At 48.3% G+C, this 27,783-nt stretch overlaps 1 protein-coding gene across 2 annotated transcripts in view; it reads left to right on the plus strand.

The window, feature by feature from the left end:
* Window positions 1-27,783, plus strand: part of HIVEP3 (HIVEP zinc finger 3) — a 535,004-nt gene that overhangs the window by 359,614 nt on the left and 147,607 nt on the right. For both annotated transcript variants that reach the window (XM_070468342.1, XM_070468343.1), the window contains exon 3: window positions 2,676-2,756. The gene's annotated coding sequence lies outside the window, so the exon portion shown is untranslated. The remainder of the gene's footprint in view (window positions 1-2,675; window positions 2,757-27,783) is intronic.

Consider the following 27,783-nt stretch of genomic DNA (forward strand, 5'->3'; position numbering starts at 1 on the left):
AGAAATCAAGGCACAGAGAGCTTAAGTGCTCTGTCCAGTGTCCCACAGCTAATGAATGTCAGAGTCAGGATTTGAACCCAGGCCATCTGGGGTCAGCACCCATTCATTTAATTGCCCCTACACTGTTGTGGTTCTCATAATCCCTTGACTCATGGAACTTCTCGTCTTTCTTTTCCAACAGGCATGTTAAAATAGCACCAAAATAACTTAATTCAGTTTTGTTTGCTGAGAAGCAAAGTGGGCAGTGGGAATGAGCGATTCCAGATTTGTAAAGTGCTTGACATCATGGGGCCAGTGGGAAGGAGTCAGTGTCATGAATGGGACCATGCTCTACTTTCCACTGTGGCCTTGACTGTTATGGCCCTTTGGCAAGTTTCATCACCTCTCTGAGTCTCTAGTTCTTTATTTACAAAATGGGTTGTTCGTACCTGTTCTAACTGCCTCCAAGCATTTCTGTGAAGACCAACTGGTGTGCCAGATGGAAGCAAGATTTAAAATAGGGGGAAAAAGGCACTGGGCAAGGATTTGTTATTGAACCAAATGAGATCTTGGTCAGCTTGATGAATGAATGAATGGCTGAAGGTCCTAGCAGATCTGCAGATTGGCTCCCCGGGTAACAAATGGCTCCCTTCAGGAGGTCTGTTGGAAGTTTTCAGAGTCTCATCAGGGCTCTATCTTTCTCCCTCCTTGACCATGTTCCATGCTCCTGTCCCTTGAGTTATTTTGCATCTGATTTTGTGTAAGCCTCCAAGACTGTTTTAGCAAACATTCATTAGTGTCTGTTGGGAGAAAAGCCTTGTGCTAGACTCTGTGGGGAGACTGAGATGAATTTGGCATGGTCTCTGCTCTCAGGGGCTCAGAGGCTAGGAGAAGTGTAATAATAACAGTAATAATGACCAGCAATTATTAAGCATTTACCACATCCCAGATATTGTGTTGAGTTTTTATATGCATTTACATTGCAACAATTCCATGAGTTACTAATCCTTGTCCCATTTTTACATGCAGAAACAGATTAAGACAGGTTAAGTACTTTACCCAGTTTCACACCGCTCTGAAATTATAGAGCAGGGCATGACTTTGAGAAAGAAAATGTGCATACACATGACTCTATTTTAAGGTGGAGACTACAGTGTATCCTACTGGAGGGGCAAGGACAGGCCTCTTGGGGTTCAGCAAGAGACGGGAAGAACGATGTGGCGGTGGCAGTAGTGGTGATCTGACGATGAGGGTATTCACAGCGATGGTGGTGGTGGTGATAATAATGACAATAATGATGATGAGGGTGATGGTCAATGATGATGAAGATCCTCTGGTGCCCATTTGTTGAGCTTCTGCTTTATGCCAGGCTCTAACCTGGGTGCTTTCTATCTCATTTCATCCTATTATGACTTTCCAGTGTCAGGGTGATCATCTCCACTTTACCGTTAAGGATTTTGGGCTAGAGAGAGGCCAAGTGGCCTGCTGAGGGCTCCCTACCAGTCTATGCTGGGTTGGAGCCTAAACACCCCACCATGCAGAGCCACTGCTCTTTCCCCTACCTGGGCCCTGAACCTCTGACCCCAGGGCCAGGCATCCCAGAGATGCCCCTTAAATACCCATTGAACAAATATTGAATGAATGGATCTCCAAGGGGTCAAAGCCTTAAACATGGAAGACAGAAATAACAATGTGTCCAATGTGTATAAACATTATTTAACTAGATGTAGTGGTGCTGTGATCACTAAAATACAAGTTAATTGTAAAACATTATGTTCTTGTAGGGCTTTCCAGGCGGTGCCAGTGGTAAAAACCCACCTGCCAATGCAGGAGACATAAGAGATGCAGGTTCGGAAGATACCCTGGAGGATGACATAGCAACCCACTCCAATATTCTTGCCTGGAGAATCCCATGGACAGAGAAGCCTGGCAGGCTACAGTCCATAGTGTCTCAAAGAATCGGACATTACTGGAACAACTTAGCACATTCCTGTAGCTTTTGTATTTTTTTCAAAGAAAAGCTGCTAAGTGCGCAGTGGGGGGCAGTTCTGAGGAATACTTTCGAATGAAAAGGAGTCCTCATGCTAAAATCGATGGAAGCATCCTGTGGTCCTGCGTGGAGTGTAAGGGCTTTGCCCAATGTCTAGCACAGAGATCAGTTGGAGAGGGGAGCCCAGCAGGCTGGGGATTGGGAGCTGGGCATTGGCCCTGGGTATACAGGGACCTGGGCTGTCCCTTTCCGTGACTGCTTCCATAAGACCTGACAGCAGCACCTAAGAGATTTCCCAAGTAGCTAGGGAATGCTGGCATGAATGAATGGATAATGGAAGAAAGAATGAATGAATTACAATGATTCGTGCTCTGGGAGCCTATGGGGGAGGTTTTTCTTAAGGAGTGCTTGAAAGTGAGAGTTCCTCCACTGGGAAGCAGAAATAGAACACAGAAGCTCCAGCGGGGGCTGTTGACTCCGGACTTCCAGCTCTGGGAGTGGGGTCAGGAGGCTACGATGGCACCCCCGGGGAGTCTGATCTTGACCCTGGGATGACCCTGTTGGAAAAGGGGTGGTAGCTGGAGCTCAGCTGTGAGGCTCTTCTCAGTGAGGCTGTGCTCACCATGTGGGGGTGCGTTTTTCAAACTCAAGTGCAAGTTGACAGATGGCGGTGGTATAATATTCTCACATTCTCTGCTTCCCACAGGCCTCCCTCCAGCACAGCCCTGCAAGCTCTTAAAAAACTCTGACATATCTCGACCATGAGACCACGGCTGGCCCTTAGCAGGTAAGCTCCCCATCACTCCCTCCCAGCATGGGACGTGGAGCCATTTCAGCACAACCCTAAGACCATGGGCGCGTGTATGGCTAGGAGGGAGGTTGGGCTGCCTCCAGCCTTGGCAGGAGAGTGGAACCCTGCACTCTACCAAGACTTCAGGAAGACACTGCCAAATGTCCAGAGTCCCGCAGCTGGCATTTCTACCCATGGCAGCATATGGCGCTAGGAATGTGTCCTGGGAGAGGAGCCAGGGAACTGGTTCTAACACCATGTCAGCCTTCACTACTCAGGAAAATCTCAGACAGGAACCTGCCTTTCTTTGTTTCTGTGTGAATGTGAGGGAATAGGATTCAGTGAATGGGGCAGGCCAGAAGTCAGCTCTTCCAGGCTCTGATCAAGGCCTTGGGCTGGGAGGAGGGACCAAGGGCACAGCAGTTGTCTGCCACCTCCTATTTGATGGTTCCATGGACCTTCCGTCCACGGAGAGCCTGGATTGGGCTTTGTGTGTGCCCTGTGTGTGCATGTGTGCATTGGGGGCCAGGACCTGTGTCCCTTCCAGCCAACTGTACTTGAAGTCGAATTCAAACATGGACAGTTGCCTTGCATGGGCCCTGTCATGGCTGCATAGCACACCACGGTCACTGTAGACTGCAGTGCCCAGATGGGAAGGGCAAAGGTGGCCCACACATGCTGAGAGCATGGGCAGGCCCGCAGCAGAGTGTGGGTGTGAAGATCTAGCTGGGTAAAAGGAAACAAAGGGTGGGAGAGCAGGTTAACCTAAGAGCAGGGCCTTTCTTTGCGTGGGAGTGAGTGCAGGGCCAAAGCTTATCAGCTGATCTGCGAGGAAGCCCAGGAGAGCTGCGCAGGAGATGAGACCAGAGGGCGCTGAGGTTCAGAGAAGAATAAAGCACATCGTTGCTCTGAAAAAGTTGCCCATCTGAAGGAGGAGGCGATGTGTAAATAGCCACAGTAGAGGAAACCTGTGAAAGTGGGAGGGGTCCATCCTGTCTGGGTTTGGTTGTGGCGGTGGTTCAGGGAAGACCATTGGAAAGTGAAACTTAAACTGGGCTTTGAAGGATGAATAGGAATTCACTGGGCAAAATAGGAAGAAGGGCCTTCTAGGCTAAGAGGACAGCATGTGCAAAGGTGGAATAAGTAGGATTAGTAGGTGCAGAGAAAGAGTGGATAGAAGTGAGCCTGAGAGAAGCAGGTGGGGCTTTGAATGCTAGGTTAAGGAGCCTGGGTTGGGCCCTATATGATTGAGGAAGGAAGGCAGATGGTCAGTCTGGGATGCCAGGAGAAGACTCTGGGCCCCAGGGAGAGGCTGAGAGCAGCACGGAGATGCTTGTGTCAGAACCTTGAACATCAGTCATGGGAGGCCCAGGGCAGGAACCCCTCATTGAGCTATCTGTGCCCCACTGGGGCCCTTCAGATCTCCTAGTTAAGGGCAGCCACAAGGCACCCTGGGGGCCTCTCTGGTGGAGGGCTGCTGGACTTGCCATCAGAACCTCTCTTCCCACCCGACCCGGTTCCCCTCCTCCCCGGCCCCTGAAGAACGCTGGGCCACCTCCCCCCAGACAGCAGTCCTGGAAAAATGCAGTGTTGGGGCTTCCCTGGTGGCCCAATAGTTAAGACTCCCTAAGTCCAATCCAAGGGGTGCTGGCTCGATCCCTGGTTGGGGAACTAAGATCCCGCATGCCATGCGATGCGGCCAAAAATATAAAAAGCAAAAATTTTAAAAATGCAAAAAAGAACTGTTTGTTTAAAAAAAGAATTCAGGGACTTCCCTGGCGCTCCAGTGGTTAAGAATCTGCCTTGTAATGCAGGGGACGTGGATTTGATCCCCGGTCCAGGTAGTAAGATCCTACAGGCTGTGGGGTAGCCAAGCCCACAAGCCATACCTAGAGAGTCCATGTGCCAAAACAAAGAACCCCACGCAGCCAAATAAATGAATAAATATTTAAAAGAAAGGAAGAGAGAAAGGATGCAGTACTGTTACTAAAGCCCTTCTTCCTCAGCCCTCCCGCTCCACTACACACCCAGGTGGCTCCCGCCCTAGAGTCGTTTTCTGTGTGGCGGGTAACACTCTGCAATTGTGTAGTTTTGCAGTTTCCTCTCTTGGCAGGACTCAAAACGCCTTCACATCTGTTGTCTCCTGGGACAGACGGAAGAGTAGGCTCTGGGGGCCAGAGCGCTGGACTCCAGCCCTGTCTTGTCACTCCCTCGGGGAGCAGTGTAACCACCTCTGCCTGGGGGTCTTCATCTCCCACATACCCACCTCCTCGGGTGGTTCCAGAATCAGGGGCCAGAGCTCCGTGAAAGGCCAGCCCACTGCCCGTCACACAGGACGCTTACGTTCCCGCCTGCTCCCCCTGCTCCTGTCCCAGCGATGGAGCAGGTGTCCTGGGAAGGCCTGTGGGTTTTCTTGGTCCAAGTGTGGCAGTTCGCACCTGTGCCTTCATGGGCAGACAGACCAATGGACTAGACTTTCATTTGAAAATTTAGGTTGGCAGAACTGTCCTGACAACTCCTCTGTTCCAGGCACTGGCAGACCCTGGGGGCCCCGACAGGAATAAGAAGGTCCCTTCTCCAGAAGGGATGTGTAAACAAATAACAACACACTGTAAGAAAGGGAAAGCACTGTGAAAGAGGGGGTGTGGAAGGATCAGTAGGAGTTCGTCAGATCAGGAGGACTGTGAAAGGCAAAGAGTGCGCTCTAGGCAAAGGGACCAGTAGGTAAGACATCACCATGGGAGAGATCCCGATTGGTGGGGCGTCTGTGTTGGTGTTTGGGATGACCTGCCCTGCAGAGCTCCCCAGCTCCCCAGCACAGAGAAGCATTCTAGGAAGCCTAGGACCTGCTCCCTTGTCAGCTCAGGAGGGTGGGATCCAGGTCAGGCTTCACAGTTAGAGGAACATCAGTGAGCTCTGAGATAGGGCCAGCTGCGGCTCCTCTAGGGCCCAGGGAGCGAGGAGCTTCTGAGACTTTTCTTGGTTGGAGTTGAGGGCACGTGTTACCCACCAACTTGACAGTAGTCCTGGAGACACTGTTGCTGGGTTTGTGCCAGGACCTGGGATAGAGATGAATAAATATGGTCCCTGCACCACATACAGGAATATGAGGACAAATAGTCCTCAAAGGCCCGTATCACACAGCTACTGATGCTCTAAGGGACTGTAGAGGAGGGGCAGCTAGAAGGCAGGAGCAGGGGCCATCATAAGGAGGGAGTCTGAGAAATATGCTAATACTAAGAAGAAGAATTATAATAATGAATGATTATTGAGCACTTACTATGTGCCAGGCACTGCTCTAAGAATATTTTTAAGAGGTAATCCAAGTTTATTTTTTATATTAATTAATTTATTTTAATTGGAGGATAATTACTTTACAAGATAGTGATGGTTTTTTCATTGACATGAAACAGCCACGGGTGCACATGTCCCCCCATCCTGAGCCCCCCTCCCACCTCCCCCCCACCCCCCGTCCCATCCCTCTGGGTTGTCCCAGAGCACCAGCTTTGAGTGCCCTGCTTCATGCATCGAACTTGCACTGGTCATTTATTTTACATATGGTAATGTACACGTTTCAGTGGCATTCTCTCAAATCTTCCCACCCTCGCCTTCTCCCACAGAGTCCAAAAGTCTGTTCTTTACATCTGTGTCTCCTTTGCTGCCTTGCATATAGAATTGTCATTTTCATCTTTCTAAATTCCATATACATGCATTAATATACAGTATTGGTGTTTCTCTTTCTGACTTACTTCATTCTGTATAATGGGTTCTAAGAATTTTATATGGATTTACACTCCACCTACACAACAGTGCTATGAGGCAGGTAGTTATCATCCTCTTTTACAGATGAGAACTGATGCTGAGAGGCCGAGTGACTGTCTTGGGCACACACAGCTGGAAAGTGGCCAAGCCAAGCTAAACCTGGGCAGTCTGACCTAGAGCCCTCACTTGAATGACCTGGTGCAGCCTGAACACTAAGCCCTTTCTAAGAACTCAGGGCACCAGCAGGATTGGGACTCTGTCTGTCTTGCTCTAATGCATAGTATCAGTGTTAGTCGCTCAGTTGTGTCTGACTCTTTGCCCCATGGACAGTAGCCCACCAGGATCCTCTGTCCATGAAATTCTCCAGGCAAGAATACTGGAGTGGGTTGCCATTTCCAGTAGGCACTCAGTGAAAATGTGTTTGCTAACAAGAATGCATAAATGCAGGGATGTGTTGAGCTCTGAAAGAGCAGGGACAGTATATAGACAGGGACAGGCATTGCAGACAGACATTGTAGCTGGAGCAGAAGGCTCAGAATCTAGCACTTGCAGTGGCTTCCAGATTTTTCCAGAGCTGGAGCACTGGAAGGCTGGAGGGGGCCAGTTAAGGAAGGCAGAGCTTGAGAGTCAGCTTCCCTGGCTGATTCTTCCTGTTCCGAAGATCTGGCACCTGCCTGCTTCCCCTGCAAACCTTCCCCACCCAACCTGATCCACATGGAGAAAGTGGGGGCACCATGACCTTTGTGTCCTCACACCATTCTTTGCACTTGTTCCTTCAAAGGCTCCCAGAGGCAAAGAGGGCCTGCACCACCCAAAAGATCTCAGGAAAGACGGTCAAAACATGTTTCTGTGTGGGGTGGCTTACTGAATACTTGAGGCTTCAGGGAGCTAGTTTTTTTTTTTTTTTTTAATTTTTATTAGAGTATAGTTGCTTTATGATGTTGTGTTAGTTTCTACTGATACAGCAAAGTGAATCAGCTATATGTCTACATACATCCCCTCTTTTTGGACCTTAAATCCTTCCCACCTAGGTCACCACAGAGCACTGAGGAGAGCTCCCTGTGCTATACAGTAGATTCTCATTAGTTATCTATTTTACACGTAGTCCTGTATATCGGTCAATCCCAATCTCCCAATTCATCCCACCCTCCCTCATTTCCCCCTTGGCATCCACACATTTGTTCTCTACCTCTGTAAGTATGCAAATATGCATATTTGCTTTGCAAATATATTTATCTGTACCATTTTTCTAGACTCCACATAGTTGCATTAATGTACCATATTTATTTTTCTCTTTCTGACTTACTTCACTCTGTATGACAGGCTCTGGGTCTATCCACATCTTGGCAAATGGCATAATGCCATTCCTTTTTATGACTGAGTAATATTCCATTGTATATATCGACCACACCTTCCTCTAATGATGGACATAAAGCTTCTTTCCATGTCCTTACCGGTCAGAATGGCCATCAACAATAAATCTGCAAACAATAAATGCTGGAGAGGGTGGGGAGAAAAGGGAACCCTCTTACACTGTTAGTGAGAATGTAGATTGGTCCAGCCACTATGGAGAACAGTGTGGAGGTTCCTTAAAAAACTAAAAATATGGAGAAACAGGCATAGAGAATAGACTTACGGACATGGGGAAAGGGGAGGAGAGGGTGAGATGTACGGAAAGAGTAACATGGAAACTTATATCACCATGTGTAAAATAGATAGCAAACAGGAATTTGCTGTATGGCTCAGGAAACTCAAACAGGGGCTCTGTATTAATCTAGAGGGGTGGGATGGGGCGGGAGATGGGAGGGAGGTTCAAAAGGGAGGGGATATATATATGTATACCTATATTGCTGATTCATGTTGAGGTTTGACAGAAAACAAAAAAATTCTGTAAAGCAATTATCCTTCAATAAAAAAAGTTTTTTTTTTTAAGAAAAACTAAAAATAGAACTACCATATGACCCAGCAATCCTAATCCTGGGAGGAAATCATAATTCCAAACACATGCACCCCAGCATTCATTGCAGCTCTACTTACAGTAGGGAGCCAGTGTTTTCCACAGGTCCTTCCTTCCAGCTCCCTGGGTTCTGGATAGGAAACCAGGGCTGAGACTTCACTCTGTGGCTCCCTAGCTGGGTACTGTGAGGTGAATCAATTCTGTGCCTCAGTTTCCCTCTACATAGAGTGGGAGTAAAAACAACAACAGAATTAAAGTGGGCAAGATTTGGGGAAACTCCTATCAGAATGAAGATCAGTGAAAAGTAATTTCTCAGCATCCTGCTTTGCTTCTGGGACTTCAGTTTCTTCCATAAAAGGAAGACTTGGAGAATGTTTCTCGTTAATGCCAGTCAGGCTTGATATTCTGGAATTCAAAGCGATGAACATCAGTGGACTAGATATCTAAACACATTTACGTACACATATATGCTATATGACTATGTGTGTGTGTGTGTTAGTCACTCAGTCATGTCTGACTCTCTGTGACCCATAGACTGTAGCCCACCAGGTTCCTCTGTCCATGGGATTCTCCAGGCAAGAATACTAGAGTGGGTTGCCATGCCCTTCACCAGGGGATCTTCCTGACCCAGGGATTGAACCCGGGTCTCCTTCATTGCAGGCAGATTCTTTATAGTCTGAGCCACCAGGGAAGCCCTCGCTATATGACTATAAATGTACACAATTTAATCACTTTTATCAATTTAAGATATATGCAAAATTATATTTAACATATATAATGGATGGCATCTTTTATTGTGTTTTCTTTTTAAAAAATTTTATGTATTTATTTATTTATTTTTTGGCTGCACTGATTCTTCGTTGCTGTGCGTGGGCTTTCTCTAGTTGTGACAAGTGGGGGCTACTCTCTAGTTGTGATGCACGGGCTTCAGTAGCTGTGATGCACGGGCTTAGTGGACCAGGGATCAAACCTGTGTCCCCTGCATTGGCAGGTGGATCCCTAACCACTGGACCACCAGGGAAGTCCAGTTGTGTTTTCTTCTGATTGAAAAAGTAGTATATATTTGTTGAGAATGTTTTGGAAAGTACGAGAAAAGAAAAAAATTTAGCCACTATTCCATATTTGATACTGCCTCTTGGATATTTAGTGAATTCCTCTCCCACCTTTTTTTCCTATGAATGTACACAATTTTTTTTTTTTAAAAAAAACATGTTTGGGATTGTACTCTGCATCCTATTTTTCAACTCAAGCCAAGCTGTGGAACCAGGACTCTGGGCAGGGCTGTCGTCCCCATGCCCGAGAGGAAGCCGAGGCCGATGCTGCCACAGCTGTTCCGTGCCCGCTCCCCGGCTCCTGCCCGGGTGGCTGGCTGCAGGCATCTGACCTTCGGATGTTCTATGTCTCTGGCGGGTACGCATTTTTGCACTAATTTTAGCCTAGCCTCTCAGGCCCACTGGCCTTAGGGGCAGCACATAATGGATGCCTTATGTAGACAGCTGCCAACGGTGCAGGAGGAAGCGTCCCACCTTAAAATGTTCCTCCTTGCCGGCCAGTCTTCTGCTCTCGGAGAACAAGCCGGCTCCCTGTTCCTTCCCTCACCAGGAAGGGGCCGATGTTGACGTTCCCAGCCCAGCAGGCCGGACCTGGCGGGCAGGTGGCCCACCGAACACATGAACGATTGCTTCTCTGGACAGGGCCATGTTTTCACAGGACAGGCTTGAGTTTGAGCTGAAACAGCTGAGAGAGAGACTTCTCGAGAAATGGATGGTGGTAAGTTTGTAGCAGGGTATCTGAAACGTCCATGGGCATGTAGAGAGAGACTTCCAGAGCCTTACTTTACTGTTTTACCTTTGTCAAATGTGTACAAACGTACAATGTCCTCTGACATCCCATTTTGTCCTGATGGCAGCCTTGTGGATGAGGTGAGAGAATTCCCATTTTATAGGCAAAGGAACTGAGGTTGAGATGAGGAAGTAATTTTGCTCAAGGTAATCCAGCATGTCAGCGGCAGGAGCTTGAATGTGAACTGTAAGTCCAGGGTTCTTTCCATTCCCAGGCACCATATGGGTCACCGGTTCATCTGGGTTCATAACCATCTGCTCTATGTTCTCTTAGGTTTGGTATTATTTTTACAAAATGGAGATGCTTTAATTTTCACCTTAAAAACTATACATGTTTGTTGAAAATAAAGATCAAGTGTAGAGGCATATACAAAAATCCAGCTGTCTTTAAGACATTACCAAAATATAAAATAATATATAAATATAAAATAATGCCACTCTCTAAAGTTTTGTTAGAAAATATAATTGTTTTAATTTAAAATAGGTAATTTATGTTAAAAAGGAATCTACACACACACACACACACACACACACACACACACACACATATATATGCACACACACACATGTACCTGGTTGGTGTGTTTCTGAAGCACAAAGCTGTTTGTGGGAGGCTCTTGCTTCAAAATATGGGACGGCTCCCTTTGTCCACAAGGTGAGGTCCACGTGCCATAGCCTGACATCTAACCTTCACAGCTTGGTACCTGCTGAACAGTCTCCCCACTCTCTCCCCATCTAGGCTCCCCCAGCACTTAGATATCTCTACCGTGGCACCAAGGTGGGGCTAGAAACTTTCCGCACACTCTGCCTCATGAGCAGAATGGAGCCACAAGGGAGGAAGTCAGTGGCTTACTCATCTCCACGTCCCTAGGGCCCACATGGGGTCAGACACAGTACCAAGACAGTTGAATGTATCGATCCCCAACCCACGGTCCTTCATGAGAAACCGGAGCCTTGATCCAGGCTTAGAAGTGAGCTGAGACTGGCCCAGCAGCTGCCAGCCCCATAAGGAAGTGGCTGCTTGGCTGAACTCCCAGGAGGGGCCTGCAGGGCCAAGTCGAGAAACACCAGCCCTGGGCAGACTGGGAGGAGGGAAACGGAAGGGCGTCCCCATAGATGTGTGCTGGAGACCAGCCCCTTCCCCCGTGGCGAATCTTCCACCTCCATCCCAGCTCCCCTCCCCAGTCCCAGGGTGACAATAGAGCTGGTGTAACACATCCCCAGCCTGGACACCGGCTCTTAGACTGGAGTTCAGTGCTCTTCAGGCACAGCCCATGGGCATCACTGCTGCTCTGGAGGAAAAAAGTGAAGGCAGGACCCTGTCTCTCCAGCCCCATGTGGGACTCTTCTCTGGGCCCCTTAGCCTCTCAGACTCTGGGCTTTGGACATTATTGTGGGAGACGCCAGGCTTCCAGGTCAGAGTTCCACAGCTTCATCTCCTGCCAGTCTTGTCAGTTACTAGATCAGGGCTCCATCCCTCTGAGCCTCAGTTTCTCCATCCACAAAATGGGACTAGTGATACCAACCTTTCAGAAGTTTTGTATCTTCCAGGAAAGTGCAAGCAGGCACTTCATGAATGCCTGTGCTCCTCCTTCTGGAAAGTCCTCAAGGCCTTGAGAGCCTCCCTGAGAAGTGCCTAGGCTGCTCGGCAAGGGTGGAAGTCTCTGGGGAGAGGTGCTGGGGCAGGCTGCACTTGGCATAACACCCTAGCAGCCACCACTTCTCTGATTCTGGCATGGTCTCAGGAATTTAGCTGAAGACAAAGCTTCTGTTTTCTAATGAAAGTCTATGGAAAAGTAGATTTTTTTTCGATAGAAAATCTACTTCACTTTCAGTTTTCTAGGAATATGTCTTTCCTTCATTTGTTTTTTTAAGAATAATTTTGTTTATTTGTATTTGGCTGCATGGAGTCTTCAGTGCTTTGTGTGGGCTTTTCTCTAGTTGTGGTGAATGGGGGCTACTCCCTAGTTGCCTTGCACGGGCTTCTCATTACGGTGGTTTCTTTATGGTGGCTTCTCTTGTTGCAGAGCAAAAGCTCTAGATACACAATAGCTGCAGCACACAGGCTCAGTCGTTGCGACATGTGGGCTTACTTGCTCTCCAGCATATAGAATCTTCCTGGACCAGGGATCAAACCGGTGTTCCCTGCATTGGCAGGTAGAATCCTGTCCACTGCACCACCAGGGGAGTCCTCATTCACTTATTGATTCATTCATTTACTCATTCTGCAAATACCTCCATGGTCTTGACCATCTACCAACATATGGCGATAGGTGCACAAACAGGCCATGCAGGGACCCTGCCTCCCAAGAGCCTGCTGTCTCACTAATAATTGTCATTCGGGGTGAAAACATAAGAATGACATGGGAAATGTTGGGGGACAGAGTGGTTGCTTCCTGCAGGGTTGGCTGGAACAGGGTCCTTGAAGAAGGTGGCATCAGAATGAGCCAGCTGGGAAAAGCATGGAGGGAAAAGACTCCAGTCTCCAAAGACACAGAATTCCAGGAATAAACTTGGGAAGGCATTGTGAATTAGTCTATAAGTTAAATGAAATTCCAATTCTAATAAAGTGTTTCCATTAAATGATTATAAAGTATATCTGAAAAGATAAACTTAGAATAAATAACCTAGAAAAAAAATCAGTGTTGGTAAAGGAATAGGCTTGTGGATCGATGGACAAGAACAGAGCACCCAAAAGGAGATGTAAGTGAGCATGGTGTTTAAAATTAGAGACAAAAAGGCAAATGATTCCTAACATACTATAAGATAACAAGTTAGCTGTTTTAGGAGAAAAATAAAAGAATAAAACTAGATCCAAATCTCAGTCCTTGCATCAAAGTACTTCCAAGCTAAAGAAAAAGCATGAAACCAGAAAGGTATTAGAAGAAAAACAGTGAGGGAATATTTATACCCTGTTGGGATAGAGAATGCCTCCTTAAGTAGAAAAATAAATCCAGAAATCATGAAATAAAATATCAATAATTAAAGACCCATGGGCAAAAAAAATCCCACAATAATCAGGGTTAAAGAATAAAAATGAACTAAGGAAAGTGTGTATGATGGGTGAACATGTGTATGATGGGTGAAGGGTTAATAGCACTAAGACAGAAGAGCTGATAAATCGGGTAAAGACAGATCAGTAGAAAAATGGGCAGGGATATGAATAAGCAGTTTGCAAAAGACAAAACACAGGGCATGGCAAGCATATGAAGGGTAGCCACCCGTAGTCAAAGGATGTGCATTGAAGAGTCAAGATGGACTTCTGGTTGCCTATTTCAAAGTGTGAGACTACCTAGGGAAGTGAGCAGTAGGACACAGGGGCACGGGAGGACTGTTGGTGGATTGTGAATTGAACTTAATATGTATCAACATTTTCAAATGTGCATAGCCTTCAACTCATCAGTCCGCTTCTAAACAGATATCCTAAGGAAACAGTCAAAAAGTGCCTGGAATCGTATGTATAAGAAGGAAGCAGAGCGTGCTGGTTAATAAAGAGGCATCAGAGGTCAGAGAGACCTGGTTTTAAGCCCTGTGATCCTGTAAAGTTACTTAACTTCTCTAAGCATCAGATCCCTTATCTGTTAAGTGGTTATAATAATAAGACCACCTTCATAGCCTTGTTGTGAGATAATAATCAATGAGATAATACTTATAAAAATCATAGATATAATTTATATATGTATATGTAAATTTATGTGTATACTTATTATAAATAAAATTCAATGACATAATACTTATAAAACTCATAGCAGAGTGCTGGGCCCAGAGTAAGCACTGAATAAATGTTGGCTATTTTATTATTACCAATAAGACTGTTTATCATAGTGTTGTTTATAACAGTGAATAGTCAGAAGCAATCAATTCGTCCATCAGTAGGTTAGTAAGTAAAAGAATGCCCATGGAGATGCAGCCATCTAGAGACCTGTATGTCTTTATGGGTTCAGAAAGCTGGGTTTTCACATAATAGGATGTGGTTTTTACATTTTATTTATTTATTTATTTTCGGCTACGCTGCGTGTTCACTGCTGCGTGCAGCCTTTCTTGAGTTGCATCGGGTGGGGCTCCTCTCTGTTGCAGTGCCTGGGCTTCTCACTGGGGCGTCTGCTCCTGTTATGGAGCACAGGCTCCAGAGCACACAGGCTTCGATTGTTGAGGTGTGTGGGTTCAGTAGTTGCGTCTTGAGGGCTTAGTTGCCCTGCAGCATGTGGAATCTTCCCAGACCAGGAATCGAACCTGTGTCCCCTGCATTGGCAGGTTGATTCTTCACCACTGGATCACCGGGGATGTCCTGATTACTATTTTTTTTTTAAGATGGTCAAAATCATGTGGAAAGTATGGTCCAAATGGTATACATCTGTGCATCTAGAAAAGTTCTATTGATTCTTGTTATTCACAGTTGTTAAGTTCTATAAAATTCCACAAACACTGGCTCAGTGAGCACTGAACCATCACTCCTAGGGGAAATATAACATTAGGTGCCTGGGAGCCTCTGGACATTTTTGTCAACCTGTCAATACATAACCTTGTTTTATGTGTATTTCTATCAAATACACCTTATTTTATATATATATTTCAACTATATATATATATAAACATTGAACTCATGGCAAATAGCCCTGTAAGTCTTGCCTGGAGGAAGCTTATCTAACACACGTGTTGTCTCTGTAAGGCACATCACAGTGAGATCACTGACAAAAAGCATAAAAATGGCACTAAATAGACTGTAAAAAGGACACTTGTTGACACAGGGGAGCTGAAACAGGCAGTGTCACCTTTCTGACCTCAGCTGGGAACATGCACGTGGAGAGGCTCAAATCTGTGTGTGTCTTGTTCTGTGTGCATCTGCAAATGCACAAAAGCACTGTGAGTGTTGATTTCGAGGTTATAAACCAACTTCAGTGAGTCAGTGAATTTGCAAATGCAGAGTCCTTGAATAATGACGATCAACTGTATCTTAAAAAGTTAGTCATGTTTTAAGAAAATATTTATGTATTTATTTGGCTGTGTCATGTCTTAGGTGCAGCATGTGGGATCTTTTGTTTCGGCACATGGGAATCTTTCGCTGTGATACTGGGGCTTTATCTAGTTGTCGCAAGTGGTTTACTTGCCTGAGACATGTAGATCTTAGTTCCCCTATCAGGGATCAAACCGGAGCCCCCGACATTGGAAGGTGGATTCTCAACCACTGGACCACCAGGGAAGTCCCTAGATAGTCATGTTAATGACAGTTATCTGCGGGTTAGCATGAAAGATAGTTTCCCTCTTTCTTCCTTGTACTTATAACGCTTCAAATTTTATGGTAGACATGTGTAAGTAAAATCAGGCAAAGCAGGAAACTTATTTTTATTTTGGAAAGAAATCCTCTTCCCTGATGGCTTTCCATTGTCAAGATAAAAGCCAGATTCGGTAGAATAATAAAAACAGCTGATAATTTTAGATGTTTCTTACCTGGCACCCCATAGAATTCTAAGCCCTTTACATATATTAATTCATGTACTTCCCACCAAAAGAGATAGGTACTGTTATTATCCTCATTTTAAGGTGAGAAAACTGAGGCAAAGAGAGGCTGATAACATGCCCAAGGTCAGAGCTAGTGAGAAGCAGAGCTCAGATCAGAACCCAGGCAGTCTGGTTCCAGAATCCATGTTTTCAACCAAAATTCTGGGCATTTGCTCAGTGCCTAGCCCGGCTCTGGGTTGCATAGATGACCAGGAGAATCTGTCCAAGGGACATCCGGTCTGGATTGAGGGCAGTAACAGGGGTGTGCCAGCGCTGTAGGCTCAGAAGGGAGCCTTCCTGGCCCAGCCGGGGGCTCAGAGACAGTGGCATGCTTTAGCTTAGCACTCTAGGCCCCCACAGTCTTGCTCCCCTTTCTTTCTCGCCTTCTTACAGGCACACCCTCCCTCCCACCCAGAACTATATCCAACCATCCCCCCCACCAAGCCATCAGGAAGAAGTAAGGGCCCCTTCTTTCAGTCACCCCTCTATTTAGGAACCACAAGGCCGTCGTCCCCACTCACCTGTCCATCTACCCCTCAAATGAACTTGTCTCATTTCATCTACCCATAGAAGTGTGTTAAAGGAATAAATGAACAAATACAGGCCAACTGGATTGTAGCACGGTTGTGGTTGAAGGCTGCCAAGGCTCTGAAGGACTCTGGAGGGCTGAGCTCTCTGGCCTGGAGCCTCCGTGACCGCAGGATCGGGAGGCAGAGCTGACAGGGCTGCTAGACCAACATTAGCCCAGGTGTTGTTTCTGCGGCTTCTGAAAAACCCCCACCCCAGTGGGAAAGACTAAGAAAGGTCCCATTCAGCTCCTCTTGGCATTTCCAAGGGAAAGGATGGGGTTTGGATTGGCTGGGCTGGGCACATCTTTTCTAAAATAGCTTCATGCATATTCAACTGCTCCCTGAAATAGTCGGGTGGCTATTTTAAGCAGCTTCTACTTAGATGCCCACACATAATGGCATCTACCTTGAGCGTGTAAACCAGCAAGAAGCAAAGAAAAGAGTATGAGAGGACAATGCTAGGACGCCTTTGATGGATTCCTACCATTCCTCCCCCACCGCTTGGTGTGTTTTCCTCTCAGGGACTCGCTTGCATGAAATTGAAAGTCATAGTTACTATGACAACTGACTGGAGGAGTTTTCCCATCCAGTGACCTCACCCACTGGGTCTCAGAAGGCACAACTACACCAGAATGGCCATCACTTAAGGCACAATAACCGAAGTCCATGACAGAAGTCCATCAGATTCCCCCTAAGAGAATCCCTTAGTACCTGTTTCCTCGTGGTTTGCACACAGTTCTAACAAGTTCCCAGCAGAGTGGAAATGGAGGCAGTGGGAGGGCAGGAGGTTGAGATTACAACAGACAACCCAGCTCTTAGGGTAAAGAGAGAACAACTTACAAAGGACACATTTATTAACAAATATGTACTGAAGCATCACTGTGTACCCTGTGCTGTTTGCTGGGGAAATAAAGATAAATAAGACACAGGTCACAGGATGAACAGGTAAACAGTTGTGTTTATCCAAGCTCTCCCTTTGTTTCCCCTGAAAAAGTTTCAAAACAGAGGTTGGAAAGACATTGTTAGAAGGGCTGAGTTCAGAAATACAATGTCACAGGCGCCACGGTTGAGGTAAGGACCCTGGATTTGCAAAGGAAGGAAACAGATCTTCTGAGGAGGTTGGGAAGGTGAGGCTTGCGCAGAGGGATGGGAGCTCTTGGAAGACTAGCAGGTGGTGGCCTCCGTGTGAGGTGGCAGGCACCGCGCAGGCAAAGGAAGAGCTGGGAAACAGCGGGTTTGTTTGGGGACTTCCCAGCTTCAGGTGGCCAGAGCCTGGTGCTCAGGGGTGGGGTGGGGTGGGGGGAAGAGGAGGGCGGAGAGGGAGACCTATGAGAGAAGCAGTGGGAGGCGCCTCAGAGCTCTGTCTCTGGGGCCTTGGAGACTCTGCTCTAGCACAAGAGCTCTCTGGGGCTATTGCCAGTCACATCTGAAGGTCTCCCTCTGTCATAACATAGTACAGTGAGTGGAAGAAAAGGAGATTATGTTAAAAGCCTCACAGGGAGAGGTGCAGCTCTTAAGAATGAGTTGAAAGTTCATTCCAGCATCTCAGGACATGTATCAGAAAAATAAAATGAAGAGGGAGGCTGGAAGCCTGGGTCCCAGCAGGAGGGTGATGATGGGGAAGGACTGACTTGGGGCTCCAGGTCTCAGCTGGCTCAGCTGTATATCAGGAAGAAGAAATGGCTTACCTATACGTGTCTGAATTTATGCTTACCCTGTTGCCCCGTAGTTACCCAGAAGAGATTCTGCTTTGTGTAGGGCACCCTGGGAGTGGAAGGAAAGTGTGTGATACCTTTGAGAAAGATGGTCACTCAGAAGGGCTGGATGAGAGTGATAGGTAAAATTTAAGGAAAAGAGTCCATGCTGCAGGCCATGGGGTTGCAAAGTGTCAGACAACACGACTCAGCGACTGAACAACAAAGGAAATGAGGTGCTCTCTCTGGAGGACACCTATCCAGTAAAAATTCACCACATGCTATTAATACATCTCAGTTGGCTTCTTTGAAGCCTATAGGAACCATCAGCAAGAATCCAGCTGTCCAGAGGTGCTGCATGTCTGTCCTTGTCCTGCCTTGAGTTCCTCCAAGCGCATGCAAACTCTTTATTCTTCACTTGTTCATTCATTGCATCACTCATTGATTCTCTTGGCACTGCAGACTGAGAACCTGTCAGCATAGACGTTAGTTTCATTGCTGAATTTTCAGGGATCTGTGAAAGTTCTGAAGTCACAAGAGAATGAATGCATATTCTGTGTTCATTTTCTGAAGAGACAGCGCATAGCTTTCAGCAGATTCTCAAAGGGGCAGGTGACCCACAAAAGGTTAAGAACTGCTGATAGAGATGGGAATTGTTTCATTTTAGAACAATTGATTTCACCTTTTGGTAAACAAACAGGGCAAGGAAGTACTAAATGAAATTCCTAGTTCTGTGCCGAGCTGTCTCAGATGATGAAGTGACAATGGGGATTCCGCCAGTGTCCCCCGCATCACTGGGCACCCAATGTGTGTGCTTACTGAAGCCAAACCAGGCCCAGAGGCATTCCAAACACCGAAGGAGAGCAGGATCCCCTGCTTAAGGCTTCTCTCTGTTTCTCTCTCTTTCCACCTACAGTCTCTCTGCAAGGCCCCTTTCCAGCCCACATTTGGCAGAACGTGCAGAGGTCCTCCTGGTTCAGGTCGATTTAGAAAGCTAGAAGAATGTGAGAAAGGAGAAAGCCTATGAGCTGGAGTGGCAGAGGTCTGAGTATTGAATAAGGCTTTGAAGGGAAGATGCGGCAGAAAGGTATTGCTCAGTTATAAGAGTCAGGTTGTGTCAACCTGGAAAGCCTCCAGTGACTTCCTTTCTCTGAGTAAAAGCCAGAGGTCTTATAAATGCCTCCACAGCCCCAGTGATGCAGCCACCAATAACTTCCGATACCCCATATCTTCTGGCCCCTATAACTGCTCTTCAGACTGGCCTCAGGGCCTTTGCACTTGCTGTATCCTCTGCTGGGAAAAATGTGCACAGGGTTCACTCCCTCATTTCCTTCAGGGCTTTACTAAAATGTGTCCATGGTAAAAACTTCTCTGGCCCCTATTTAAAATGGCCATGCCTCCTGCTGCCCCCATCCTATTCCCTGCTTTGCTTGTCTTAGTGCACTCACAACGGCATTGTCTGTATATTATTTCTGGTGCCAGGAATAGCACGTGGCCCATGCATGCATGCTAAGTCACTTCAGCCCTGTCTGACTCTTTGCTACCCTATGGAGCCCACTAGGATCCTCTGTCCATGGGATTCTCCAGGCAAGAATACTGGAGTGGGTTGCCATGCCCTCCTCCAGGGGATCTTCCCAACCCAGGGATCAAACCTGCATCTCTTCCTCCTGCATTGGCAAGCAGGTTTTTTACTAGCACCACCTGGGAAGCCCACCTGGCCCATAGTAGATGCTAAATTAATGTTTGTGGAATGTCTAAATTGATGCTTACTGTGCTCTGAGCTAGTTGTTTGAACTTCCTATCATCTCCTACTGGTCCTGTAGAAACTCTGCAGGAAGGGTTTGAGTTTCCCTCTTCCCAGGTGAAAACCAGAGACTCTTAGAAGCTTGGAACCACTTCCTGGCTCTGGGGTCTAAGAAACTCCTGCTCTCTGCTTGGTCTTCCCATCCCCCACCCCTGGAAGCCTTTGATACTGCTTTTCCCAGAGTTCCTTGAGTCAGACAAGAAGCAGGGTCTGTGCATGGTACAGTCAGTGGTTAAAAGGCCACAGCAAACTCTCATAATCCAGCTGTATGCAGGTCAGACAGTGTTTGGTATGTCCTAGAAGTGGCCAGTCATTCTTCTCAGAAGCAAAATAAAAGAGAAAAGAAAACTTTATAGGGCTTTTGATGAATCCCTACTCCTTGTTGTTTAATTGCTAAGTCATGACTGACTCTTGTGATCCCATGGGCTGTAGCCCACCAGGCTCCTCTGTCCATGGGATTCTCCAGGCAAGAGTACTGGAGTGGGTTGCCATTTCCTTCTCCAGGTATCTTCCTGATGCAGGGACTGAACCTGCATCTCCTGCATTGGCAAGAAGATCCTTTACCACTAAGCCACCAGGGAAGCCCCTACTCCTTATTGCCATCCCATAATGGATCTTTAATATCAGCTCACTTTTCTGCAAAAGATTACTTAAACAGGACTTTGCTCCTTGAAAATATAGCCCAGAACCCAAAAGTAAGCCCAGAATGTGTCAAGATAGATATATATAAGCCATCTCTTTTGCTAGTAGTGGAATCTATCAGTATCTGTTTTATTCATCATTCTGATACATGCCCAGCCTGTGGGAGTTGGGGGTATGGGAAGATGGTGAAACAGGACACAGGCTGCGTGGATGAAGGGAGAACCACACCACAAACCCCCACAGCCACCCTGTGCTGGGCTTTGAGAATTATAAGTATGACACAGAATGAGCCTTCAAGAGACTTGCAATCCAGCAAGAGAAACAGATGGAAAACAATTAAGTTTAGTGTATTTATTTATTCACATCCTCCCCTTGCTCCAACAAGAATTCTAGGTTGAAATATGCTGCAGTTAAGGTGGGGACGGGGGCTCACAACGGAGGGGATGCTGTCTTCTGCCTGGGGAGTCAGGGGATCTTAGAGGTGGTGGTGATGGCCTGCTTGGTGACCCAGCAGGTGGCCCATGTGGCTGGAGCTTGGGGGCAGACAGTCCTGCATCCAACATCCAAGGCCTGTACTGTGAGCTGGTCCTGCCCCTTGGGGAACTTCTAGTCCAGTGAAGCAGAGAGACTTGTGATGTATCTACAATCTGTTCCTCCTTGTTCTCGGAGGCCTGTTCTCAGCACATGGAAAGCCCCCAGGCTAAAGAAGCTGTGGTATTTTCTGTTGGTGACCAAGATAGACTCTTCTCGAGGCTTGGTCTTCCTGAACCCCCAGCTTCAGGCTGCACTGATCACAGTTCTAGTAGTTGTTCTGGTTGCAGGAATAACACTGTGCGTTCAGACACCATGGTTTGCAAGCTTGGGGCATTTCATTTGCTCCTGTGTGAAGAGGGCCAGGAGAGAGCCAATTTCCAGGCAGTGGATGGGACCACAGAGGCTCGGAGACTCCCAGTCTCACTCTTAGGAAGTGGCAGAGCCAAGACTCTAGTCCTACGGGAGGGGACAGAGGTCCTGCCCACACAAGCCTGTAGCCAGGAGTGCAGATACCAGCAAAGGACACCTAACATCAAGAGAAGGTGCTGTAACTGGTGGGGAAACACTCGGGCCCTGGAATCAGATTGCACCAGATTCAAATTTTATCTCCACCAGCCTTGAGGTAGGTGCCCACTCCTCCCTGAGCTTCGGGTGTCTCTCCAGGTAACTGAGAATAATTTATCTACTTCTCAGGCTTGCCATGGGAATTAAATGAGATGATGTGTGGCAATCTACCTAGCAAAGGCAGCAATGACAGGGGCTTCCATGAATGGTTTAGTTTATGGTAGGCTTCATATGTAAGATCTCAGCTAATCCTCCAAGAAACTGACAAAGTAGGTGGGATCACTTTTTCTTAACAGATTTACAAAGAAACTGAGTTAACCAAAGCACCCAGAGGCAGCAGCCGATGAGCCCAGGATACTGGCTCCAGAGCTCCAGTTACGAAACCCGAGGCTGTAATTCCTCCTGGTTTCATTTCATTCATGAGCCTTTGACCCACACAGGCTCGGCCACTTGCCAAGTTTGTGGAAGTGACCCCCTGACCTAGCAGAGGGAAGCACCACGGGAGTCCCTGGAGACCCCAGAGAGGTCAAGTGAGTCTCACCCTGGAGGAAATGGTCAGCAGCTGTGGCCTTGGGAAGGAAGGGCTAAAAGGTCACGGACACCAGGCAGAGCCACATGGCCAAGGTGGTTGGTGGCTTTGGACTAACAGAGTGGTGACCTGGAATCCAGCGGGCTGGGCTTCCCTTTCCCACTTCCTTCCTGTGCCGACTGTCTTGCTGAGTCACCTCCAGGAAGTCGGGGTGGCGAGGTAGAGAGTGAGGAGCCCTGGGTCCTCCTGCACCCTCACAGTCTCCTCACCGCGTGACCCTTAGGCAACCACTTCCCCTTCCCTGGGCTCAGTTTCCACATCTGTCACACAGGAGGCCTGATTGGGTCTCCGGAGTCAGGAAAAAGGCTTTTTCAGAGGGCATTGCCTCCTGGAAGACGTTTTAGGACAAAGGGTCACTCAGCTGGTGATCAGTTAAGGATTGGATAGGGATTGGATAATCACTGTCTGATTTAAAAAAAAAAAAATGTGTATGTGTGCGTATAACTGAATCAGTTTGCTGTATGCCTGAAACTAACACAACATTGTAAATCAACTATACTTCCATTTTTTAAAAAGAGGAACTTCCCTGGTGGTCCAGTGGCTAAGACTTCACCTTTCAAGCCAGGGGTGTGAGTTCGAGCCTTGATCGAGGAGGTAAGATCCCACATGCCTCATGGCCAAAAAAAGCCAAAACATGAAACAGAAGCGATATTGTAACAAAGTCAGTAAAGACTTTTTAACAATGACCCACATTAAAGGTAAGTAAATAAAATAGAAAAAGGAAAAAGGAGCCACGGGGCCTCATGGAAACAGTCCTTTGTTCGCATACAATTTGCTGGGTTCTGCCATGGGTCCCAAGTGTCACCATCAGGTGCTGGGGCCAGGAGGGCAGTAGTGGGCAGCCCCTCCAAAAGCTGGGATGGCCACAAAGCTACCGAAGCCTCTTCTTCCTTAGCTCCATCCCTTGCCAGCCTTCCGTGGTTCATGCTTCTGAGTTTTTACTGAGTCCTGGAGCCTGGTAAAGGTCCAAGTAGTTCCTCCAGGATTCTTGTGTAGGCACAATCTTGTAGGGAAATGCACGGCCAAAGTGGGCCTGCTTTCAGCTCCAAACAGTATCCCCTTGGAGCTCTGGTCCATGCAGTAACCCTTTCATTCGCTCCGACCCAAGAGAAGCTGCTTTGGCTAAAGTTCCAAACCTGTTGATGAGGGCTTATCCCTAGCCTTCCCTGGTGGCTCAGATGGTAAAGAATCCGCCTGCAATGCAGGAGACCTGGGTTCAATCCCTGGGTTGGGAAGACCCCCTGGAGAAGAGAATGGCTAACCACTCCAGTATTCTTGCCTGGAGAATCCCAGGGACAGGGGAGCCTGACAGGCTTATCCCTAAGAACACATATTCTGAAGTCAACTCAGGTCTCCAAGTAGCAATTCTTAGCATAGCACAGCTCCTCCAGCATCTATGATGCAAGGCTCTTGTGTGGCCAAGAAGAGGGCCTGTGAGTTGAGAAGAGCTTATTCCAGGGCCCTGAGAGACTGCTTGGGTAAATGACCGAGTAAGGTTATAGCATCCTACCTCACTGGAGACGGTGGAAGGACAAAGGAAGGGGGATTGCGGGGCACATGGACTCCAGAGATAAGGCTTTTTACCTGCAAACTGGAGTCCAGTTGGATGAGCGTGGCTTTCGAACCCCTCTTGATTTGGCCTTGACCCCTGTGCCAGCCTCCGAGCGCAGGTTCCCTCTGTACTGAGGGCTTCAGCCTCACTGCTGGGCTTGCGCAGTTCCCCATCCTGCTGTCTCATTTTGTGTTTCTGTGTCTTTGCACATTTCTCTCTCACTGGACTGCCACTTCCTCTCCTCTCTCTCATCTCCAACTGAGTCCTCCTCGTCAATTCTCATGTAAAACTCAAATTGGATGTCACTTCTTCTAAGATGTCTCTCCTGACCTCTTGCACCCCCCCCCCCGGGTGGTCCCTCTATGAATTTCTGTTACTTCCTTTTCACCCGACTTTGCAGATCTTTAGGTACATGTCTGCGCAGCAACCTGAGCACCAGACTGGGCCTTGGTGGCGTTTGTGTCCCAGGTTGAGCCCAGGATGGTGGATTCATTGCTGAGGAGATGAATCCCCCAGAGCCTGTTATCAAGGTTCAAGGGCAGCATGGTAGTACGGAGAAGCCTGGGGAGAGCTGGGTCGAGTCCCTGGCTCTGCCACGAACAGGTGGCACCCTTCCCCAGCTGGGCTTCGGTTTCTGAAGGTGGATCGATTTCTCAATTTCTCTAGAGCTGACGTTATATGGTGCTTCTGAGAAGTCTGTAAGGCTGCTTTTACAGTGCTTCCCAAGCCACCTACTACAGGGCATCCTTCTCTTCATTCACTGACCCCTTCATCCACTTCCCCAGTGCCCACTCAGGACCAGATTCAGGTGCTGGGGGCACAGCGAGGAATCTGACTTGGCCCCCTCCCTGGAGAGGTCATAGCCTCCTTAGGCAGACAGATGCAGCCACGGGGAGCACACAGTGCTATGGGAGCCAGGAGGAGACCAGCCGTGAGCCAGTGGTCAGAGAGGACTTCCTGGTGCGAGTGGGCCTGAATGACCCAGGGCATCGTATTTCACCATGAGCACAAAGCATGTTAGCTACTGGGCATGGCCGATTGCGTGGACAGAAGATGTGGCCTCGGCTGCTCCAGGGTGCCTGGGTGTGCCTGTGTGTGTGTGAGAGAGAGAGAGACCACAGTGGGGGTTGAGATGTAGGAAGGCCTGGGCTGGCACAAGTTTCCCCAACGCCCTTGGGAAAGAGCTTTCCAATTAAAGACCCGGTGGGTGGGGGCTGGGCTCCCCTGATTATGTAATAGCTCGGGAAATAGTGTCTGGGAGAGCCTGAGAGGGAGAACTGATGTGTCTGAGCAGGGCTCCCCCGTTCCCAGAGGTGAGCTGGGAGCAGATTCATAAATGAACCAGATTTGCAGATAGTCAGAATATGCAAGCTGGGGCAGCCAGACCATGTCAAGAAGAGCATACTCATCAGCCACAGGTTGTGACAATGGGATTCGCATGGAGTGGGACACAGGATCTCTCTCTTGGTTCATCCTTCTTCAGGTGCCCCAGCCAGCTGGAGCCTCTGCGCATCCCATTAGGGTGGTCTCTGGGAACAGTGGGTGGGGAGAGGCCAACTCAGCACCAGGCTGGCCCAGAAGATGTGTGCTCAGCGAGCTGTGTCTGTGGCAGAAGGCAGTGCAAGGATGCCTATGTCCTGTGGCTCCTAACCTGAGCCCAGGGTCGAGTGGGCAGGAGGCCTGAAGCAGGTGCATGCTGGCTGAGCACTTCTGCTTTGCTTGCTGGGGGAGAGCACATCACGATTTAGCATCATCACTTTGAATCACCACCCGGTTTCCAAGAAACAGCTCCTGAAGGCCACTGATAAAACACACAGTTTAGTGCTTGCTCCTGGGGGGTGGGCAGGACTTCACAGTTTTAAATATGGACTCTGAGCTTTGTTTTCCTCACCTGTAAAGTGGGAATAATATTAGTACTGCTTCCTGGGATTATTATTGTGAGGGTTCAATACAGGTGAAATTTTGGTGTGGAGCTTGGCATATAGTAAAGTGAAAGTGAAGGTGAAGTCGCTCAGTCGGATCTGACTCTTTGCGACCCCATGGACTGTAGCCCACCAGGCTCCTCCATCCATGGGATTCTCCAGGCAAGGATACTGGAGTGGGTTGCCATTTCCTTCCCTATAGTGTTCCCTAATTGGTGCAGTGATTATTTCCATAAAAGGCAAGCTTCCATGAGGGGTTTGTCCTTTTTGACTTACACTCTGCATACTGACATACTGTTTTAAAAAACTGGGGTGGGGGTAAGTAACCAACCTAACAGTGAGGTTGCACAAAGCCATTTCTGGGCAGAAGGGCAAGTTGTACCTCCTGGACCAGCAGAAAAGACAGGCTGGGACTCAGACAGCCCAGCAGTCAGCTCAAAGAGAAATAAGATGGAACATGGCCTTGACCTATAGGCTGAGCCAGACCAGGTGGCTAGGCTCAGACCCTGTACATTAGATGCCTGGGTGTAGCTCAGTGCCCCACTGTTTCCACCGTGTTGCCGCTCTGAGTGACACCTTGCTGCAGTTAGAGTTTGGAAGGTGGGAATTAGAGTGCGGGGCCAAGGCCAAGGCCAGAGTGACCCCTTTGTCGCTGCAGACCTGCTCAACACTGAGGAGACCCGGTGGGGAGGGGGGTCTCCCCCTCCCCAGGCCAGAGAGGCATGGCCTGGTCTCTGGCCTGCTCCCCAAGATGGCCTGCAGAGAAATGCTGGGGTCACAGCCATGGCTGTCAGGCCTGTATGTGTTCTTCGGGTGTGACAGGCAGTGCCTGTTAGGAGGGGACTCAGCAGTCCTGGCCCCTCTCCCTTCACGGCAGCGTCCAGACCTCATCGCCATGAATATGAGGCCCAGGTGCCAGCCTCTCGTGAAGTGAGCTGGACTCAAGTTGTGATGAGGGCAGCAGGACCAGTCTCAGGTCAGACCCCCAAGGCGCTAAAAAAAGACCATGACAGGTGAGCCGAGGCAAGCCCAGGGCACTCACAGGGCATGTGGCTTATGGTGAGAAAATTAATTCTAGCCCTCAGTGGAACTGGGTTTCCCACATCCTCCCAGGCTGGGGCAGGATGAGCTCAGCGAGGGGCGGGGCTGGACCTTCAGGTGCTGAGCCCGGAGCCTGGGGCTGAGTGGTGCTGGCGGGGAAGAAGTGACATTCCTCGTCTGCACAGCGCCAGCGGAGCATCAGTGCCCTGTGGGCTGGTCAGCTCCCTGCCGTTCCAGGGGTGCAGACTGCCCCTGCACCCACCAGCCCCCTTCTTAAATGCCTGTAGCTGGTCTCTGGGCCACTAGGAGAAGGTGGGGAGAGACCAGCAACTTTCACTGCAAGTACAGGCACAAAAGAGTCCCAAGGCACCCAGCTGGGGAGACAGACTCTGTCTTTTCTCTGTTTGACAGCAGCCATGGTACCCTGGCAGGAGTCCTGGTCTAGGGGTTCTGATAAATGAGTCCAAATCCAGGTTCTGCCTCATGCTACTCTGGGACCCTGGGCGTAAACTTTGGTTTCTGGAAGCTTCAGCTTCTCAACCACAAAATGAGGTGGAGTTCTAAAAGGTCCATATCACAGTAACTCTTGGATCATCCAGAAATGGATGCATGTCAAAGGAATTGGGGAGTGGCTTTGGAGAGGTAAAAAAATTAGAGGGAGAAAAAACAATATCCACCTAGCTTCAAGGATGCCTCCACCACAAGGGTCTTTAACATTCCAAATGCCTAGTCCTGGCATGAGGTCCCCTCACCAGGATCCTCATGGTCCATCTCTGGTGGAGCATCTTCTCCCTGAGTCCCGCGTACTGCAAACGCCTTACTTCATGCCCCGAAATGTCCCTTCCCCCCATTTTTGTTGCTTCTCTCTCTTGATTGCCAGACACTGATCCTACGAATTCCTCTCTCCCCAGAAATCCAGCCCCAGCAGGAGCAGGGAGCAGGCCCTAGGGTAAGCTGGCACAGAAGCGGGCCTGGTGCCTCCACTTTTACTTACCTGCTCTTTGCAATTAAAGATGACTTCTTGGCTGGAGGACTTCGTGATCTGAGCTGGCAG

The sequence above is a fragment of the Odocoileus virginianus genome, chromosome 5, assembly GCF_023699985.2.
Source record: "Odocoileus virginianus isolate 20LAN1187 ecotype Illinois chromosome 5, Ovbor_1.2, whole genome shotgun sequence".
Classification (NCBI taxonomy): domain Eukaryota; kingdom Metazoa; phylum Chordata; class Mammalia; order Artiodactyla; family Cervidae; genus Odocoileus; species Odocoileus virginianus.